The following is an 8,313-nucleotide window of genomic DNA, read 5'->3' on the forward strand; positions in this document are numbered from 1 at the left end:
TCTTTGACTAGTCATGTTGCAATCCTTTGCACTTTCTCAAATTTCTTGACATGCTTGACCAGGTGTGGATTCCAAACTGGTGCTGCATACTCCAGTATGGGCCTGACGTAAATGGTGTACAGAATATTGAACGATTCCTTACTGAGGTATCGGAACGCTATCCTTAGGTTTGCCAGACGCCCGTACGGTGCAGCAGTTATCTGATTGATGTGCGCCTCAGATGTGCTCGGTGATATACTCACCCCAAGCTCTTTTTCCTTGAGTGAGGTTTGCAGTCTTTGGCCATCTAAACTATATTGTGTCTGCGGTCTTCTTTGCCCTTCCCCAATGCTCATGACTTTGCATTTGGCAGGGTTAAATTCAAGGAGCCAGTTGCTGGACCAGGCTTGTAGCCTGTCCAGGTCTCTTTGTAGTCCTGCCTGATCCTCGACCAATTTGATTCTCCTCATTAACTTCACATCATCTACAAACAAGGACACTTCTGAATCTATCCCTTCCGTTATGTCATTTACATATACCAAAAACAGCACAAATCCTAGGACTGACCCCTGTGGCACCCCGCTACTCATAGGCGCCCACTCTGACATTTCGTCAAGTACCATGACTCGTTGTTGCCTCTCTGTCAGGTATTCTCTGATCCATTGCAGTGCCTTTCCTGTTATGTGTGCCTGATCCTCTAGCTTTTGCAGTAACCTCTTGTGAGGAACTGTGTCGAAGGCCTTCTTGCAGTCCAAGAAAATGCAGTCTATCCACCCCTTTCTCTCTTGTCTTCCATACCTCAGGGAGTTGCCCAGTTTCAATGGATGTGTTGAAGATGTTTGTTAGTGGCACACACACAGCATCTCTGCTCCCTCTCTAAGAACCCATGGAGAGATGTTGTCTGGTCCCGCTGCATTTGAGGTGTCAAGTTCACATAGCAGCTTCTTCACCTCCTCCTTGGTTATGTGCACCTCATCCAGCACTTGTTGGTGTACCTCCCTGTTCTGATTTCCTGGAGTCCTACTGGTTTCCACTGTAAATACTTCTTTAAATCTCGTGTTGAGCTCCTCACATACCTCTCGGTCGTTTCTTGTGAACTCCCCATCATCCTTCCTCAAGTCTGATTATCTGGTCCTTGACTGTTGTTTTCCTCCTGATGTGGCTGTACAACAGCTTCGGGTCAGACTTGACTTTCGATGCTATGTCATTTTCATATTGTCGCTGAGCCTCCCTTCTTATCTGTGCATATTCGTTTATGACTCTTTGGCTTATCTCTTTATTTTCCTGAGTCCTTTGTCTTCTGTACCTTTTCCATTCTCTAGTACACCTAGTTTTTGCCTCCCTACACCTTTGGGTGAACCAAGGACTCGTTCTGGTTTTCCCATTATTTCTGTTTCCCTTGGGAACAAACCTCTCATCTGCCTCCTTGCATTTTGTTGTCACATAGTCCATCATTTCTTGTACTGGTTTTCCTGTCATTTCTCTCTCCCACTGAACGTCTTGCAGGAAGTTCCTTATGCCTGAGTAGTCCCCCCTTTTGTAGTTTGGTTTTTCCCATCCTATTCCTGCTACTCTCTCCACTTGTAGCTCAACTATGCAGTCAAAACACAGAACCATATGATTACTAGCTCCTAGGGGCCTTTCATACATGATATCCTCGATGTACGAATTACTCAAGGTGAATACAAGGTCCAGTCTTGCTGGTTCATCGTCTCCTCTCTCTCTGGTAGTGTCCCTAACTTGTTGATGCATGAGATTTTCCAGTACCACATCCATCATCTTGGCTCTCCATGTTTCAGGACCCCCGTGGGGCTCCAGGTTTTCCCAGTCAATCTCCTTGTGATTGAAATCACCCATAACTAGTAACTTTGCTTCCCCCATGTGAGTTCTTCCGGCCACCTTGGCTAATGTGTCGACCAATGCTCTGTTGTTCTCGTCGTATTCTTCTCTTGGCCTCCTGCAGTTCTGTAGCAGGTTGTACATTACTGCAACTACCACCTTATGGCCCTCAGACTGGATTGCTCCTACTAAGTAGTCCCTTTCGCCCATGCCATCCATTCCTTCCATTTTCTCAAATCCCCACTGGTTTTTAATGAGCAGTGCAACTCCTCCTCCCCCTCCCCTCCCTCTGTCTTTCCTGAGGATTTGGTATCCAGGTAGAAAGATTGCATCTGTTATCATCCTGATGAGTTTTGTTTCTGTGAGTGCTATTATGCCTGGGGATGTCTCCTTGATTCTTTCATGCCACTCCTCACACTTATTTGTTATTCCATCTGCATTTGTGTACCACACCTTCAACTTCTTTTCTAAAACTGTGGTCTGGGGGGTACATTGGAGTTGGGGAAGTGGGAGACCTGATAAGGAACTATGAGTGGCTGCTGGGGGGTAGAGTTTGCAATGAGGTGGGTGGGGGCATTGGATATGGCATGTGTGTTTTGGGTTAGAATGTTTGGTTGCACTGGGGTTGTCCTGTTTGGGGGGCTTCTGTAGGTAGTTGCGAGGGAGGCTGTATTTGATCTTCCTCCTGAGTCTGAGTTCTCCTGTCCATCTCCATCTTCTCTCCTTCCTCCTTTTGCCTTTGTACCATCTCTCCCAGTTTCTGCCTTTCTTCTTGTGTTCTGTCGCGGTCGAGATACACCTTCCGGTATGCTGGCATGTCCCTTAGTCTTGCTTTCTCCTGTAGGATCCTGTTCCAAGTCGATTCTGCCTTGAAAGTCACTTTCACTGGCTGGGTTCTTCTTGCAAACCCCCCAATTCTCTGAAAATTTGCCAGCTGGGTCATTTCATCTTCTCCTATTGTTTTTATGATGCTTTTGAGTGCATTTCTCCCCTTGATTTCTTGCTTTGTAAGTTTCCCCTTCAACTTCCTGGAGCCCATAAACAATGACTGGCCTCTCCCTTTCATTCTCCCACTGCATATCCCTATGTATCCACTGATTCAATTTAATTTCCTCTATTGCAGCTTTTCTTTCTTCAGTTTCACTATTGTACTTGGGCTCAGTGGCCTGTCATTTTCCCTTCTCAGCTTTCCCTGGGCTCTGCTGTGGTCTGTTAGGGCCTCCACATATAGCTTAGCTCTTTCATTTACTACAGTCCCCTCTGATAGGGCTTCTACATGCAGTTTCCCTTCTTCGTTCCCTACAGTCCCCTTGTTTGTGACTGAGGTAGCGGTCTCTGATGTCATTCCCAAATTGTTCTTTAGTTCTTTAGGCTGTTTCAGATTTTTCAGTTCCTCTTCTAACCTCTGTATCCTAGCCTCTGCTGCTATGACTTCCATCTCCCACTTCTTACTTTCCACATCTATCCTCTCTTCCATTCTCATGCTAAGTTCTTCTAGTTTCTTTCCCCATTCATGTGTGTGTGTGTGTGTGTGTGTGTGTGTGTGTGTGTGTGTGTGTGTACTCACCTAGTTCTCACCTAGTTGAGGTTGCAGGGGTCTAGTCCGAGCTCCTGGCCCTGCCTCTTCACTGATCGCTACTAGGTCACTCTCCCTGTGTGTGTGTGTGTGTGTACTCACCTAATTGTGGTTGCAGGGGTCGAGACTCAGCTCCTGGCCCCCCTCTTCACTGATTGCTACTAGGTCCTCTACCTCTCTGCTTCCTGAGCTTTGTCATACCTCTTTTTAAAACTATGTATGGTTCCTGCCTCCACTACTTCACTTGCTAGGCTATTCCACTTTCTGACGACTCTATGACTGAAGAAATACTTCCTAACGTCCCTGTGACTCGTCTGAATCTTCAGCTTCCAGTTGTGACCCCTTGTTTCTGTGTCCCCTCTCTGGAACATCCTATCTATGTCCACCTTGTCTATTCCCCGCAGTATCTTGTATGTCGTTATCATGTCTCCCCTAACCCTTCTGTCCTCCAGTGTCGTCAGTCCGATTTCCCTCAACCTTTCCTCGTACGACATTCCCCTGAGCTCTGGGACTAGCCTTGTTGCAAACCTTTGTACTTTCTCTAACTTCTTGACGTGCTTGACCAGGTGTGGGTTCCAGACTGGTGCTGCATACTCCAATATGGGCCTAACATACACAGTGTACAGTGTCTTGAACGATTCCTTATTAAGGTATCGGAACGCTATTCTCAGGTTTGCCAGGCGCCCATATGCTGCAGCAGTTATTTGGTTGATGTGTGCCTCCGGTGACGTGCTCGGTGTTATGGTCACCCCAAGGTCTTTCTCCCTGAGTGAGGTCTGTAGTCTTTGTCCACCTAGCCTACACTCTGTTTGCGGTCTTCTTTGCCCCTCCCCAATCTTCATGACTTTGTATTTGGCAGGGTTGAATTCGAGAAGCCAGTTTCTGGACCACATGTCCAGCCTGTCCAGGTCTCTTTGCAGTCCTGCCTCATCCTCATCCGATTTAATTCTTCTCATCAGCTTCACATCATCTGCGAATAGGGACACTTCAGAGTCTATTCCTTCCATCGTGTTGTTCACATACATCAAAAATAGCACTAGACCTAGAACTGACCCCTGTGGGACCCCGCTCGTCACAGGCGCCCACTGTGATACCTCTTCACGTACCATGACTCGTTGCTGCCTCCCTGTCAGGTATTCCCTTATCCATTGCAGTGCCCTCCCTGTTACATGCGCCTGATCCTCCAGCTTCTGCACTAATCTCTTGTGGGGAACTGTGTCAAAGGCCTTCCTGCAGTCTAGGAAAACGCAATCAATGTGTGTGTGTGTGTGTGTGTGTGTGTGTGTGTGTGTGTGTGTGTGTGTGTGTGTGTGTGTGTGTGGAGGTAATTAGCATAACATAGAAAATATAAAATATTAAAAGTTTGAGAAGTATATAACAAACACAGAGATGTTTACACTTACCAAACTTGCACACGAAAATCGTTCACTATGAAAGCAAAAGACTCGGCAGGAGATGCAACATTTACCGAATGAAAAGCAGGGGCACCACGAGCACACTGAGAGACAACACAATAAGTGTCGGGGGTCCAAGACTGTTCAACTGCCTCCCAGCATACATAAGGGGAATTTCCAATAGACCCCTGACTGTCTTCAAGAAGGCACTGGACAGGCACCTAAAGTCAGTACCTGACCAACCGGGCTGTGGTTCGTACGTCATCCTGCCTGCGGCCAGTAGTAACAACCTGGTTGATCAGACCCTGATCCACCGTGAGGCCTGGTCTCAGACCGAGCCGCGAGGGCGTTGACCCCCGAAACCCTCTTCAGGTAAACTCCAGATTATCAAAACCTTCCTGCAGCTGATCAGAGATGGGATGCAGCGTACCCAGGATACATCAAGCATTACCCCTCTGAACAGCAACACTCACCCCCCCCCCCTGAAACAAAACTAGCTCCTCTTGGATCCTTAGTTGTCCTGATGACTCTTTGCCTACCTCCTCCAAAAGAGTGGATGTACTCTTCAGTCATGGCCCAAGGGTCTCTAAACCCACGGGAACAAACATGTAACAATGATCAAATCTGCCAGAAATAAACAATAAACCATGCAGTAGATTCACCAAACGTTGTTTACTCTCAGCGGTATAACAATGTTTTGACCTTCTAGGACTCGTCTCAACAATCACCATGAAAGGTAAAATACTTGTGCAAGATGTATGGAAAGTAAAAGGACACAAGTGTAACTAATGTGACATTTTATTCTGGCAACGTTTCGCTCCCCAGGAGCTTTATCAAGCCGTTACTGTAACGTCTTGATAAAGCCGTTGATAAAGCTTCATAAAGCTCCTTTGGAGCAAATTGTTAACTGGAACGGCACCCTGAAGGATGGCCAGGGGGAGGCTGCTGGACATTGTGATGGCCAGGGGGAGGCTGCTGGACATTGTGATGGCCAGGGGGAAGCTGCTGGACATTGTGATGGCCAGGGGGAGGCTGCTGGACATTGTGATGGCCAGGGGGAAGCTGCTGGACATTGTGATGGCCAGGGGGAAGCTGCTGGACATTGTGATGGCCAGGGGGAGGCTGCTGGACATCGTGATGGCCAGGGGGAGGCTGCTGGACATTGTGATGATATATGCTGTTTTATGCAGGGAAGTGGACTTATCTAATACGTTCTCCACATGTCTATCACCATAGCACTGATAGCAGGTCTGGTGTCTATCACCATAGAACTGATAGCAGGTCTGGTGTCTTTCACCATAGCACTGATAGCAGGTCTGGTGTCTATCACCATAGCACTGATAGCAGGTCTGGTGTCTATCACCATAGCACTGATAGCAGGTCTGGTGTCTATCACCATAGAACTGATAGCAGGTCTGGTGTCTTTCACCATAGAACTGATAGCAGGTCTGGTGTCTATCACCATAGCACTGATAGCAGGTCTGGTGTCTATCACCATAGCACTGATAGCAGGTCTGGTGTCTATCACCATAGCACTGATAGCAGGTCTGGTGTCTATCACCATAGCACTGATAGCAGGTCTGGTGTCTATCACCATAGAACTGTTGGGTGTGACGTACACGGGTTCACAGCAGAACTAACAAGGTCTTGTACTCACTTAATTGTGGCTTCAGGGGTCGAGTCACAGCTCAGTGTTAGGATGATGGATCGTCTTACACAACCTAAGACGTTGGTGTCTACTGATGAACTAGTGGAGGTGACAGAGCAGGGAGACAGGGAGGGAACGGGGGAGCTCTGAGAAGTCAATACATCCGTGGTTCGATCCCCGGTACGGGTGCAAACATTCGAGGCGTGTTTCCCTAAGACACCTGCTGTCCATGTTCTCCTAGCAGTAAGTAGGTACATGAGTGTTAGTCACCTTACACCTCCTGTCACTGTTCACCTAGCAGTAAGTAGGTACTTAGGTGTTAATCACCGTACTTCTGTTGTCCCTGTTCACCTAGCAACAAGTAGGTACGTGGGCGTTAGTTACCTTACACGTGCTGTCCATGTTCACCTAACAGTAAGTAGGTACCTGGGCGTTAGCAGACTGGTGTGGGTGGGCGTATCATCCTTTGCGGATGATACTAGGATCTGCATGAGGCTGTCATCTGCTGAGGACGCGGTTAATCTCCAAGAAGATATAAACAAAGTTTTCCAGTGGGCAACGGTAAACAATATGATGTTCAATGAGGACAAATTCCAACTACTCCGTTAAGGAAAACTGAAGGAGATAATAACTAGAACAGAGTATACTACTGACTCCGGCCATACAATAGAGCGGAAAACTAATGTAAGGGACCTGGGAGTAGTAATGTCTGAGGATCTCACTTTCAAGGATCACAACAGTGCCACGATCGCACGTGCAAAGAAAATGATAGGATGGATAATGAGAACTTTCAAAACGAGAGATGCCAAGCCCATGATGATCCTTTTCAAATCACTTGCTCTCTCTAGGCTGGAATACTGCTGTACATTAACATCTCCATTCAAAGCAGGTGAAATCGCAGATCTAGAGAGTGTACAGAGATCCTTTACTGCACGTATAAGTTCTGTCAAGCACCTTAACTACTGGGAACGCTTGGAAGCACTTGACTTGTACTCGTTGGAACGCAGGAGGGAGAGATATATCATAATCTACACTTGGAAAATCTTGGAAGGAATGGTTCCAAATCTGCACACAGAAATCACTCCCTACAAAAGTGAAAGACTGGGCAGGCGATGCAAAATGCCGCCAATAAAAAGTAGGGGCGCCATTGGTACACTAAGAGAAAACACCATAAGTGTCCGGGGCCCAAAACTGTTCAACAGCCTCCCATCAAGCATTAGGGGAATTGCCAATAAACCCCTGGCTGCCTTCAAGAGAGAGCTGGTCAGATACCTAAAGTCAGTGCCGGATCAGCCGGGCTGTGGCTCGTACGTTGGACTGCGTGCGGCCAGCAGTAACAGCCTAGTTGATCAGGCCCTGATCCATCGGGAGGCCTGGTCATGGACCGGGCCGCGGGGGCGTTGATCCCCGGAATAACCTCCAGGTAACCTCCAGGCATCCTGGGGACGAAATTAACCTAAATTACTCGAAATGCTCTGCATAACCAGGGACCTTATATAGTATGTCACTGTATGTCCTTGTAGAAATGAAGATTATTATTATTATTATTATTATTATTATTATTATTATTATTATTATTATTATTATTATTAACTATTATTATTATTATTATTATTATTATTATTATTATTATTATTATTATTATTATTAACTATTATTATTATTAATATTTATTATTTAAATTATCATTAACTAATTATTATTATTATTATTATTATTATTATTATTATTATTATTATTATTATTATTAACTATTATTATTATTATTATTATTATTATTATTATTATTATTAACTATTATTATTATTATTATTATTATTATTATTATTATTATTAACTATTATTATTATTATTATTATTATTATTATTATTATTAT

This window comes from Cherax quadricarinatus, chromosome 11 (genome assembly GCF_038502225.1).
Source record: "Cherax quadricarinatus isolate ZL_2023a chromosome 11, ASM3850222v1, whole genome shotgun sequence".
Lineage (NCBI taxonomy): Eukaryota > Metazoa > Arthropoda > Malacostraca > Decapoda > Parastacidae > Cherax > Cherax quadricarinatus.